This window comes from Phyllobates terribilis, unplaced genomic scaffold, assembly GCF_046119375.1.
Source record: "Phyllobates terribilis strain yellow unplaced genomic scaffold, ASM4611937v1 Scaffold_5__5_contigs__length_657084704, whole genome shotgun sequence".
NCBI classification, from domain to species: Eukaryota; Metazoa; Chordata; class Amphibia; order Anura; family Dendrobatidae; genus Phyllobates; species Phyllobates terribilis.
In genome coordinates, this window is record NW_027362765.1 from 529,891,684 (window position 1) to 529,906,030 (window position 14,347).

Consider the following 14,347-nt stretch of genomic DNA (forward strand, 5'->3'; position numbering starts at 1 on the left):
AACCTGATGGAGGTCAGTATAGATGGACTAATAGACCAAGTCCCACACACCGCTAGAAGCCCAAATATTTTTTCAGAGCTAGATGCAGAAAAAAATTATTTTTAATTTGCAACCTGATGGAGGTCAGTATAGATGGACTAATAGACCAAGTCCCACACACTGCTAGAAGCCCAAATATTTTTTCAGAGCTAGATGCAGAAAAAAAATATTTTTAATTTGCAACCTGATGGAGGTCAGTATAGATGGACTAATAGACCAAGTCCCACACACCGCTAGAAGCCCAAATATTTTTTCAGAGCTAGATGCAGAAAATTTTTTTATTCAATTTGCAACCTGATGGAGGTCAGTATAGATGGACTAATAGACCAAGTCCCACACACTGCTAGAAGCCCAAATATTTTTTCAGAGCTAGATGCAGAAAAAAATTATTTTTAATTTGCAACCTGATGGAGGTCAGTATAGATGGACTAATAGACCAAGTCCCACACACCGCTAGAAGCCCAAATATTTTTTCAGAGCTAGATGCAGAAAAAAATTATATTCAGTTTGCAACCTGATGGAGGTCAGTATAGATGGACTAATAGAATGATGCTATGCCCAAAAGATTTTACTTCACTAGGTGCAGTAAAAAAATTGGTATTCTATACACAGGTGGTATATCTTGCAACACAGATAGGCTACTCCACTGACTAACACACTCTGCAATAGGCCAAAAAGGATTAGCTTTGCTAGATTCAGCCAAATGCTGTGAAAAAAACTTGCACAGCACTGGCACAGACCTGCCTGGCAAAAACTGATAGGAACTGATGTAACCTAGTCCTGAAAAGGACTCCAATTACAATTAGTCTTTACTCCCACAATCTATCTATTTAAGAGCACAGACCTGCCTGATAAAAGTCGTAGGAAATGCTGTAACCTAGTCCTTAAAAGGACTGCAATCACAACTATTCCCTACTCCCAAGCTATCTGTATATTTGTGCGAAAATTGGCTTGAAATTAACAAGGTATAGCGCACACAGCAACAGCGGTGCCGTCTAACACGCAGCTGCAGCAGTGAGAAAATGGTGGCGACGGGGAAAATGGCTTGGTCTTATAGGGCAAGGACATGTGACATACACTGCCAATCACACATGCCCTTGCTTGTGTGAAAAAAAGCACTTCGCTCCGTGTGTGCGCTGCTGATAGGCTGACAGATTGCACCTCCCCACTGCAAATGCGGGAAAGAGAAAAAAAAATGGAGATCTTCATTGTTCCTGCAGAGATCCATCCCCTGCCCCTCCCCCCGCCCCGCTGTACACTCAAACTGCGTATTAACATTAATTTTCATCATTACTGAGAAAAAATCCAGTTATGATTTTGGTGCACGAACAGTTATCGAACATAACCTCGAACAGCCGAATTTTTCTCAAATTGTTCGTGTTCGCCGACCGGCTCGAACACCGCCCAAAACAGCTCGAATTTGAGATTGGCGAACAGTTCGAGTAGAACAACGCTCATCTCTAGCCAGGTGTCAGTGTAATTCTGCAGCTGTGACAGTGACCCACAGTAAAAAACTTACTGCAGGTCACAGGTGCCGGCTGACGGGACTACTAGCCCCATCATCGGGCGCCTTCTGTCACAGTAAACAAGCAGCGCAAGCTCTGCTGTTGGGAGGAGTAATCTCTCATCAGCTGCGCTTGCGCACTGAAAGTGAAAGTAAAAAAAAGTTAAAATAAAGAAATAATTATTTAAATAAAAATAATTAACACATTTTACTCATCTACACCTTGTCACTGATGTTCTCGTCCTCTGTAAAAAATAAAAAAACACCATGTACTCACCTTACACTTAATCCCCGATGCACATGTCACCTGTGATAAAGATAAAGTAATAAACCACCATAATCCTCACTTGTCTGCCGTAGTCCATATAATATTGAGTGTCCCACGATGATGTCACTGATAGCACAGCCACATCCGGAGATATGACCGTGTTATCCAGTAGCCAGCGATACACTGACAGCAGCGTGATCGCTCCCGTAGTGTATACCGATGAGCTGCCTGCACTGAGGTCACTGGAGTTCAAACAGCTGAGAGTTCCAGTGCCCTCATTTACGGCACCAATGTTGCGTGAGAATTTTCCCACGCAACACTGATGCAGTAAGTGAGGTCACCGGAGATCTCCGATGATCTTCAGCTGTTTGAACTCCAATGACCTCACTCCTGCAGGTCAGCACTAGACACTGACAGGAGTGATTACACTCCTGTCAGTGTATACAGTGCTGTCTTCTACAACAGTTACATCAGTGATTGCTGATGTGGCTGCTGTAGAAGTGACCCGGATTGTCGTGGGACACTGTGGATTACGTCATGATGGCGGACAGGTGAGGGATATTGTTGTTTTTTATTTTTGGTTTCTTACAGGAGACAAGGGCTTTGATGATCGGCCGTTAGGTGAGTATATGGTGTTTTTTATCTTTAAATAAAATATTAAAAGCGTGTGGAATTTTATTTAAAAAAAAAGATTTTATTCTGGTCGTGTCTTTATTTCAAAACCTTGACTACGGGGTTAGTAATGGGGGCATCTTATAGACGCCCTCCATTACTAACCTGGGCTTCATATCAGCCGCGAATACAAGGCTGACGTGAACCCCAACCCTATTACCCCACTTGCCACCACTACACGGCAGTGGGAAGAGTGAGGCTAAGCGCTAGAATTGGCACATCTTATGGATGCGCATTTCTTCTGCCGCTGAGGGCTGATAGTATTTTCCTCGGAGGGAGCCAGGATCCATGGCCCCATCCCTGGCTATTAATATCAGCTCACAGCTGTCTGTTTCGCCTTTGCTGGTTAGATTTTATAGGGGGACCCGACGTTGATTTTTTTTCTGGGGACCCCCTGTAATCTAGCCAGTAAAGGCTAAGCAAACATATGTGGGCTGTTATTAATAGCCAGGGAACATCTTTGGATAATGGCTTCTTCCCCGGCTAGTGCTGGCTATGAAAATGATGTGAGAGCCCACGCCACTTTTTTTTATTTAATTCTTCATTTTATTTCATTTATAAGAAATCTCATGCCCACTGTACTTGTTTTGATGCTGCTTAAACTCACCCTCAGCATGTCAATTTCTGTAGCGGAGACGCTTGAAATGTCATTACATGTGGTGGATCCGCATGTACTGACAAAACAAGTGCAGCATTAGAAAGCAGCGCTTTCGACGCTCACCCCAGGTAAACGGTAATCCAAGGGCTAAAGCGATGTTCCACATTTCTTTTTTCAAATATCTCTATTTAGCTCATCAAAGCATTCATTGCTGTACAAAAACTCATGAAAAAATGCATGCAAAAATTCCATGCAATAATGCACCTAAAACGCTTTTTTTCTGCAGCAAAGTGAATGAGAAACGTTAAGTGTCATGCACACATTGAGTATTTTTTAATTTGCAGATTTGCTGCAGAAACTAATCATCAGCATGTAAATTCTCTGTGCATTTTTGCCATGTTTTTTGCCTGCATTTTTTCAGTGCATTCAATGGGTGAAAAACTCAGGTAAAATGCACCAAAAGCGAAAATAGAAAATAATCTTCAGCATGTCAATTCTCTGTGCATTTTTGCCTACGTTTTTCACCCATTGAATGCACTGAAAAATAGCAGGCATTTTAATATATATAGTGCAGATTATGCTAGCCTACATGTAATAATCTCATAATCAACTGCCGCCCTGCCCTCATAAACTGGCATAAACTATGCCTGCATTATAAAAAAGCAATTACAAAACTAAAAATGGCATCTATCAGATATAATAGGTACCCACTCTTCTGTAGATAGTAAATTATCTTGGTTTGCAAAAACTTTCTTTTAAAACCTTTACTGTAGAACTTGTAATTATATCAGCTAACATTCTATCCATTAGGCCGGGTTCACACACTCATATTTCATTGTCTATATAGGGACTACAATGCCTGGACCCGAACATACAGCCTCGTGGACACATAAACTCAGGTCGGGAGCTCCTCGCTCGTGTGAACATGGCCTTGTTAAAACAAAGTGAATTCCTTTTGATCTTCAGACCTTTAAAAATATCAGTATCCTTGTAAAAACTCCCAGTTCCTCACTTCATAAATTACTTACTAATCCTAAATCCTTCTACATTAGCTGCAAAACATATTTACTAGAAGTGTTTGAAATCAGCATTAGTGATGACTGAATAGATTCATAATCCGATCTCAATTGTTAAGTTCGACACGAATGTGGCACATTTGGATTCGTGATTGGAAAGGAGAGCAAAATTTGTTAAATTCGGGAAAATCGGCAACATTCGGCAAATTTACTTGGTTACGTGATTGCGGGGCAGCTATAGCGTTTTTTACAGTTTGGCTACCATAGTGCTTGTGACGCACCCCCTGGGCCTGTGCTGTGCAGGGGATACCCGGAGCCGGATCGCTGGGGGTTGTAGTCCTCCGTGGCTGTGACCCGGTCCGTGCCCAGGGCGGTCAAACCAGTGGCAGTATTAGTAATGTGACAAATGTCCGACTACGCCACCCGTGGATTGCTGTCAGTGGGGACCGCCGCTGCGCTGCAGACCGCTGAGGCTGATGTTGTTTGCGCAGCCGAGTATGGGATAACTCCCCTCGGGAGAAGTATTGCCTCAGGGCAGCTAGAGTGGATGATGGGAGTGATGGTGTGAGCGTCCCAGTACTAATGGTGCGGCGATGAAACACAGAGATGTGTGGTGCAGTTCAGGGTCTTTACTGATGGTATAACGCAGACCCTCCCGGGAGTACTGGTTAGCAGTAGAGGCCTGGTCTGTCTGTAAGCAAGTAGGATCTCCCCTGGCCAGGTGGAGTTGTAGGCCTCCCCGACTATCTGCACTCTTTCCTGGCTACCTTGCTGTGTGCTGGTAGAAGTAGCCCACGTCCCTGAGTATACCGTGTGGTGCTCACCTGTATGGCCGGTGACTTGGGGCCTTCCGTTAGCCTCCGCTTCATGATGGTGGTGCTGGTCCCTTGCTTGTGACCGTGCCTCCGGGCTTCTATGACCAGAGGACATGGAATCCCCTGCCGGTTGGATTCTGCTGCTGGACCTGGATGTCCCCACAGCCTCGGACTCCGTGTCCGGGTTTAGTGTCTTCAGCCAAGGCAAGCTTTCTAGCTTCCAGCCTCTGGCACTCGCTCCTGGTCCTACAGAGCTCCTGTTGTCACTCTCCCTGTGTCTGCTGTCCTCCAGACCTGACTGCGTCTCTGTCTGGGACTTCACTACCTAATCCCGCCCCAGACCCAGTTTATAAGGGCAGATTCCTCCCCTCCCAGGTCTGGGCGGGCAGTGTTGCATGCTTAGGGCTCCTGACCAGAGAAACCTCCCACTTGCTCTCCGACATAATATTTCTATTACTGTGGCAACCAGACCCCTGGGGTGCCACATTCCCCCCTAGTAAATTTTAGTACTCCGGGACTAAACACATTTTTAATGAAACATAAATGCAGGGTATAAACGATAATACAATAGCATATTTACAAGAAGCTTTAGTTCTTTAAAGGTCACGGCGTGTCCGCAACCGGGTGTCCATATCACCCAAGGTGAAGTTTGTGAAACAAGAGGGCGTCCATGTCACCCAAGGTGAAGCTTTAAGCGAAGTAGGGGACCTGTCCAAAGCAAACCCCTTGCGTTGGCCCTGGGCGTGGCTGCAAGGCTGAAGCTAGCTACTTTGGACCGCAAGGAGGCCACGCCAGACAGGTTTTCTTTTCCGCGGCCGTCTTTGCAAAAGTCACAATGTGCAACTATCTACAAAACTGTTCCGGTTATCCAGTGTCCATAACCTGTTAGTCCATAGAAATCTGCAGGGTAACTGAGAAACATAATTAATAACAGGCAACAAACATAAACCATAAACAGTTAAACAGATAAATTCACAGTGCATTAGTTTCGATTTTCCAGCGAGCGGGCATCTGACCTCTAGTGACTCTAGTGGACCTACGGAGCTCACTAACTGGTCCTGCACTACAGGGTGTAGGAGGTGTTATGGGCAAGCTGGGCAGCTGTCTGCGCACTCTTTGGCTCACTAGGGGCACGGCAGGCTCACTACTAGCAGAGGGTTGATCCTCTTGTGCTGCTGGTGTGGACTCTTCTGCCTCCTGGGCCGGCTGCTCTTCCAGCTCTACCTGGTCTTCTGTAGGCACTTGAGGGGCTGGCTGGAGAAAGGTGAGGACGGGCACCACGATAGCGTTGTTTACTTGTGTCCAGGACCGGGGAAAGTCTCCGAGTACGGTGGTGATCATTTCCTCCTTTTCCTCTACGGGTTGAGGGTCTTCCTGATCTTCATCCGTGCTTTGCAACTTCTCGGGGCACTTTTTCAGGTGGTCTCTGGAGACAGTGGCTGTGGACTCTCCTCCATCCTTGCTGATGACGTACACCTTTGGATTATTGTGGCTTGAGGGCAGTACGGTGTACGGGTCCTTTTCCCACTGGTCGTCCAACTTATGGAGCCGCCTTTTTCTTTTCAAGACCTGCTCTCCAGGTACCAGGGGAACAGCGGGAGCATGTTGGTTATAAGTCCTCTCCTGCCTTTCTCTTGATTGACAGAGACTTTGCTCGACGCTCTCCTGTATTTTCCGGTACTGTTGCTGCCGCTCTGTATCCCAGTCTGCCTCTGGTGAGGTGTCCTCGGGTGTCAGGACTCCCATATCCAGGTCGACAGGCAGCTTACCAGGTCTTGCTCGCATTAGGTAAGCCGGGGTACAGTTGGTGGAACCTACCGGGATGTGGTTATACAGGTTCACCAGATCGGGCAGTTTCTCAGGCCACCGACTGCGTTCTTCCAGGGGTAATGTTTTTAGCTGATCTATCACCACCTGGTTCATCTTCTCGCAGAGTCCATTGGTTTGGGGGTGATAGGGCGTTGTTCTTACCTTCTTGCAGCCATACAAGTTGCAGAACTCCTGGAAGACCTCCGCTTCGAAGGCTGGTCCTTGGTCCGTCAGCACTTCGTCCGGGTACCCGTGTGGGTGGCAGAAGTGCAGCTGGAAGGCTCTGGCTGCTGTCTGAGCCGTCAGGTCTTTGACAGGGACCACCACCAGGAACCGGGAGTAGTGATCCACGATGGTTAGGGCGTAGACATACCCGCTTCTGCTTGGAGCCAGTTTAACATGGTCCAGAGAGACCAGTTCCAGCGGCTGCCTAGTGATGATGGGCTGCAGGGGAGTCCTCTGGCTAGCACGGTCCCTTCTTCTTAGATTGCACGGGCCACAGTCTCTACACCACCTTTCAATGGCTCCTCTCATGCCTATCCAGTAGAACCGTTCACGCAGCAGGAACTCCATCTTCTTCCATCCGAAGTACCCTGCCCCATTGTGGTAGGCCTCCAGCACCATAGCTGCGTCCCGTCTCGGTACCACAACCTGCCAGATCAGCTCATGTGTCCGGGAATTGACCATTCTGCGGCACAACTTCTCCTTGTAGCGAAACAGTCTGCTCTTTTCCGTCTACAGTTGCTTGGTCTCTTCCGGAGCGTCTGGGTCCAGGCGGGCGTCAGCCTGGGTCAGCATTTCCTTCACCAGACGGACTGCGGGGTCACTGTCTTGCGTCTCCGCCCAGTTGTAGTGGGGTAAGGGGTTGAACGTAGCGGATCGCTGGCCCCTCACACGGTGGGAATACTGGGTAATCCCATGACGGTGAAACGCAGGGAGTTCGATCTCTTCCAATTCTTCTGGATCCTCCCCTTTGTCCGGTAGGTTTGGCATCCTGGACAGGGCGTCCGCGTTGGTAATGGAGCGTCCTGCCCGGTATTTGATCGTGAACTCAAAGTTGGACAGGCGGGCCATCCATCTCTGCCCCAGGGCACCCAGTCTTGCAGTGTCCAGATGTGTCAACGGGTTGTTGTCCGTGTACACGGTGAACCTGGAAGAGGCAAAGTAATGCTTAAAACGTTCGGTTACTGCCCACACCACTGCCAGGAACTCTAACTTGAACGAGCTGTAATTCTCAGGGTTTCTTTCCGTGGGTCGCAGTTTTCGGCTGGCGTAAGCAATTACCCGTTCTCTCCCCTGCTGGATCTGGGACAGTACGGCTCCTAGCCCGATGTTGCTTGCGTCCGTGTGGAGGATAAAGGGCCGGCTGTAATCAGGGTACGCCAGGATTTCATCCCCCGTGAGGGCCATCTTCAGCTGGCGGAAGGACTCCTCTTCCAGCTTTTCCCATTTGAAGGGTGGCTTCTGGTTTTTGGCCTTCCTGGACTGGCCTATCAGGAGGTCCTGCATAGGAGCAGCCTTCTTGGTAAAACCGAGAATGAATCTTCGGTAGTAGCCTACCAACCCGAGGAACTGCCGCAGTTCCTTTATGCTGGATGGTCTTGGCCAGTCCTTAATCACGGTGATCTTGTCAGGGTCGGGGGCTACTCCGTCAGCACTCACCACGTGTCCCAGTTAATGTACCTTTGGCTTCAGTAGATGACACTTTGAGGGTTTTACCTTTAGGCCATAGTTTGTCAGGGCTTCAAACACTTCTGCCAGGTGTTCCAGATGGTCCTCATAGGTCTTGGAATAGACGATGACATCGTCCAGGTATAATAGGACCGTCTCGAAGTTCCGGTGTCCCAGACAGCATTCCATCAACCGTTGGAAGGTTCCTGGTTTGTTGCAGAGCCCGAACGGCATACAGTTAAATTCGCTAAGTCCCATCGGGGTGGTGAATGCGGTCTTCTCCCGGTCCGCCTCTGCTACAGGAACCTGACAGTACCCGCTAGTGATATCCAAAGTAGAGAAGAAGTTAGCAGATTTTAATGCAGCTAAGGACTCTTCTATCCTTGGTAACGGGTACGCATCTTTGTGTGTGATACGGTTGACCTTCCTGTAGTCTACACACATTCTCATGGTGTTGTCTTTCTTTTTCACTAAGACTAGTGGAGCTGCCCAGGGGCTACAGCTGTCCCTAATTACCCCAGCCTCCTTCATGTCTCTTAGCATCCCCTTGGCGTGTTGATAGTGTGCAGGGGGTACGGGTCGGTATCTCTCCTTTATGGGAGGATGGTCTCCCGTGGGGATGTGATGTTCTACCCCCTTTACTCGCCCGAAGTCCAGCGGGTGTTTACTAAACACTCTCTCATACTCTTGAACCCCCCGATAGACTCCCTGTTTTTGGTGTGAGGGAGTGGAGTCAGTACCCAAATGCAGTTGCTGACACCAGTCCTCCATTGGTTTCTTAGAGCCGTTACCTTCCTCTGGTTGAGATGGAGGCAAGGGTTCCATGGCCTGTACAGAGTTCTGGTTGACGGTGAACAATTTGGCTAGCGTGGTATACCGGGGCAGGTATACTTCTCTCTCCCCGATATTTATGATGCGGACGGGCACCCTCCCATGGCGTACATCGACCACCCCCCGTGCTGTCAAAATGGTGGGCCTACTGTCTGAGTAGACGGGTTCTACCATTGCTTGGTAGTCTCTAACTCTTAGACCAATAGCTGCCCGGCACCAAATCATCATCTCACTTTTTGGGGGCATGGCAATAGGGAGCGGGTCACACATTCTCACACTACCTATCTCACCACCAGATAGTTCCACTTGTTGCCGCTTCATCAGTGCCCGGATCTCTTTTTGGAGGACACGCTGCTGGCTGGAACTGGCGTTCTTGGCAACCTGTTGCAAAATAAGAATCACCTCTGCAAGACAGTTTTCGATTACGTTAGTACCTAGGGTTATTTTTGGGTGACTCTTGCGACGGTCAATGTCCACAATGATCAGTCCTTGTGCCGGCAGTTCAACTTTACCGATCTTGATGGTCACCTCTTTAAATCCTATCTGTGGCATGGGCTGACCATTGCTGGCGATAATGCTCAGGTCGTCATCTGGGTAGCGGGTTATGTCCGAGTCATTCCAGTACCGCTTGAAGAGCACGTACGGGATGGTGGTGACCTGTGACCCAGTGTCTAGTAGGGCACTCATAGGAATACCATCCAGTACCACAGGCAAGACTGGACATCCCCCTACGTATTTACCAAGCCAGTTCGATGGGCCTGATGATCTTAAGCCTGGGGGTTGGCCCTCTAACCCAGGTTGTGCCCATTTAAATGACAGTACCTTGCCATATGTCCGGGTTGATTGCAGCGGCGGCAGATGGGTCGTCCGTCCTCGTTGTATCTGTCGCTGGGTCTCCCTCTGGCCGGTGGGGTTCTCCTCAGTCGGCGCCACGGGATGTCCTCCGGTCCGGATGCCAGCTGGATCTTTCCTGGAGAAGAGACCTGTAAAAACTGCACAGTTCTGGTTAGCGCAGCAACGCTCTTAATCAGCTCTTGGACCTGATGGTGCAGGTCTGTAGCTGGGTCATTGTTCAAAGCCTGTGCATCAGCTTCCACAGGCCCTGCAGACAAGGGCGTCGCGTCCTGGTGATAAGTGATAGCAGGGCGCCTGTGGGTCACAGCACCACCTGGTGCCGGTTCTCGGAGCACCCGGATGGCTCTGTCCTTGAACTGTGCAAAGTCCAGGTCAGGGTCCTGTAAGGCCATTGCCCGCAACTGGGTTCGGTGGGCATTGCACAGTAGACCCTCAATAAACTGTTCGGTCAACAGCTTGTCTTCATTCCCCACGCTGTCATGGTCTGCCTGTTTAATGGCTCTCAGGGCCTCTTGTAGGTTTAGAGCATAGTCTCTTATACTTTCATGTGCCCATTGTTTGCACCCGTAAAATCTGAGCTTTATTTCGGCTGAGGTGCGGGTGTCAAATGTGTCTTTCAGCCGGGCTAGTATTTCTCTGACAGTCCTCTTCTTCCCAGGTGACCAGGACTTTTCCTCCCTTTGGGCTGCCCCGATTAACTGGGCCACCAGGATGCTTACTTTTTGCTCTTCCGTGAGGGGGTATACCTGGAAGAGGCTATCCAGTCTTTCCCTAAAGTCACTTAGAGTATGTGACTCCTGTGAGTACTGAGGTAGCCAGGTCGCCCCCGGGATATAGGGCATGGTGAATGGCATGACCGCAGCAGCGGTTGCGCTGGCGGCCGGTGTGGCGGTGGAGCTCCCCTCGGTATCCGGCATCCTTCTGCCCCCCTAGTCGACCGTGGCCTACCTTGTGATGCTGTTCTTCCGTAGGCCGCGGCTCCGCAGTCAATCGTCGGGGTCGAGGACCTGGCGTCGCGCTCCAATGACGTCAGCGTCGCTCTTGCTCCCTTCCAGGACCTTGCACACCGTCAGTGCGTGGGGCAGAGCTTCGGTTCTCGCGCGCTTTCGGCGTCCACGCCCCTCTTCTTCCTGCGCGGCGTCCCGAAGATGGCGTCCGATGGCGGGAAGCGGCTGCGGATGGCGGGAAGACGGCAGAAGATGGCGGGAAATGACTCAAGATGGCGTCCGATGGCGGGAAACGACTCTGGACGGCGGGAAACTTCGCCACAGGTAAGTACAAAAGTCTTTTTCAGGCACGCAGTACCCGGTGGTTGCGGGCACGAAATCCTGCCGACTACGCCAAAGTTGATGCGCCCCCTGGGCCTGTGCTGTGCAGGGGTTACCCGGAGCCGGATCGCTGGGGGTTGTAGTCCTCCGTGGCTGTGACCCGGTCCGTGCCCAGGGCGGTCAAACCAGTGGCAGTATTAGTAATGTGACAAATGTCCGACTACGCCACCCGTGGATTGCGGTCAGTGGGGACCGTCGCTGCTCTGCAGACCGCTGAGGCTGATGTTGTTTGCGCAGCCGAGTATGGGATAACTCCCCACGGGAGAAGTATTGCCTCAGGACAGCTAGAGTGGATGATGGGAGTGATGGTGTGAGCGTCCCAGTACTGATGGTATAACGCAGACACTCCCGGGAGTACTAGTTAGCAGTAGAGGCCTGGTCAGTCTGTAAGCAAGTAGGATCTCCCCTGGCCAGGTGGAGTTGTAGGCCTCCCCGACTATCTGCACTCTTTCCTGGCTACCTTGCTGTGTGCTGGTAGAAGTAGCCCACGTCCCTGAGTATACCGTGTGGTGCTCACCTGTATGGCCGGTGACTTGGGGCCTTCCGTTAGCCTCCGCTTCACGATGGCGGTGCTGGTCCCTTGCTTGTGACCGTGCCTCCGGGCTTCTATGGCCAGAGGACATGGAATCCCCTGCCGGTTGGATTCTGCTGCTGGACCTGGATGTCCCCACAGCCTCGGACTCCGTGTCCGGGTTTAGTGTCTTCAGCCAAGGCGAGCTTTCTAGCTTCCAGCCTCTGGCACTCGCTCCTGCTCCTACAGAGCTCCTGTTGTCACTCTCCCTGTGTCTGCTGTCCTCCAGACCTGACTGCGTCTCTGTCTGGGACTTCACTACCTAATGCCGCCCCAGACCCAGTTTATAAGGGCAGATTCCTCCCCTCCCAGGTCTGGACGGGCAGTGTTGCATGCTTAGGGCTCCTGACCAGAGAAACCTCCCACTTGCTCTCAGACATAATATTTGTATTACTGTGGCAACCAGACTCCTGGGGTGCCACATTTGCGTATAATGACACATGGCAGATGAGTGGGGGGGCTGGTGATAGCTCAAAACAGGTCAGATCAGCAGTGCGCTGTTTTTTTTCTTTCTTCCTGTAGGTGGTAACTTTAAGTCAGAGCGCAGGAAGCATTCACAGTGTCCCAGACACAAGGGCTTCTGCAAAGGGCTGCTGAAATCACTTGTCCTCTCCATATAAAAACCGCCCATGTTCCATCTGCCCCATATTATGCATGTCACTGAAGGAGATAGACGCTGCTCAGTGTGCTCTGTCCTGTGTAATTAGAGATATTAGCTAGATAGATGGGCGCTTCTGTGGAAGTCAGATACTGTAGATAATTCCTGTGCTGTGTACCTGTTCAATCGATTTTGCGGCTTTTTTTTTGTGCAATTACTGAGATTCTCACAGAAAGAGCAGGGTCTATGGCTCAGAACAGTGCTGTGCATTGGTTGTACTGTGCTCCATGCAGACCTTCAATCTATTTTTGCACTTGCTAATGTGATAAAGCAAGCAAGCAAGCCCTTGTAGGCCACTTTTTGTTTTTGTGGGGTTGAAATTTAGCTATCTGCAGAGCTTGTCAGTGCAGAGCTTCTGAGTGCAGAGCACAAAAAACGTTTTTTTCATTTGCTAATATGATAGTGCAAGCTGTGTTAGTCCAGTTTATCATTTTCCGGTGGATGAACTTCAGCTTTAAGCACAGTAAAACAAATATTTTTTTGCTGTTGCTAGCCACAGTCCACCAAAGATTTTTTGTGTCACAGATGTGTTACACTCTGCTATAAGCCACCTAGTGCTTTTAGTAGCGGTGAAATTCAGCTGTATTCAGAGTCAAAAACATCTATTTTTTTCTGTTGCCAATGTTATACAACAGCTTGATTTGAGTTTGAAATAGTTTGGAGAATATCTCCTATGTTGTACAGGCGTCATCCACAGTTAAAAAATACTTTGTTCGGTTCCTAACGTTATACAGCAGGGACATCTCAGTTTGAAATAGTTTTGAGAAAATCTCTTATGTTATACAGGCATCATCTACAGTAAAAAAAAATATTTTGTTTGGTTAGTAACGTTATACAGCAAGCCATATCTTACCTTGTCATTTAGTGCCGCTGAAATTCAGGTGTGTGCAGAGCTGTTGCAGAGGAAAAAATCTATTTTTGTTTTGCTAATAGCGTGCTCCTACTACATAATCTGAGCAACATGAGTGGGAAAAAGAGAGGTCGAGGTGGAAGGGGAAATAGGCTTGGTGTTCAAGGTATACGTGGGGAGGGTGGTAATGTTAGTGAAAGCACTAGTGAACCAACACCATCATGTCCTATCCAAAGAGAACTGACAACTTCTGTTACTGGACAGGCTACTCCACTCTCTTTCTTTGGCAGCCGCACAGTGATACACCTTGTTGATAAGGGCCAGAAAGAGCAGGTGCTTCATTGGATGGCAAACACTGCTTCAAGTGGCCTCTCCTCTTCTTCCTCCACCTCAACATCACACACAGTACAGTCCACAGAGGTGGCATCCCAATTAGCCTTGCTTCCCCCAGTGTCACAACTGTCCAAGCGCCCAACTGACTGTAGTGAACCACAGATGGGTGAGTCTGTAGAACTGTTCACCCATTCTATACCATGGGCATCAGAGTCAAACATATACCAAACATTCACAGAGTCAAGAAGAGGAGTAAAGCATCTGCACCGATGCCCAAAATTTTTTTACGTTGGATTCGAGGCAGGACGGAGTAGGATCCGAGCTGGTCCCTGACCATCGTCACTAGACGTTAACCACCGGGGAGGGAGGTAATCCTGATAAGACTCAGATACCTGAAGCTCATGTGGACTGTACTGTGCTGTCAGGGCAGCAAGAGGAGAAGGGTCACTCTGAGGGCGAGGAATGGGATAACATATTGGACGATGACGAGGTTAAAGATCCTACTTGGTGTGAACCCAGAGACACACTG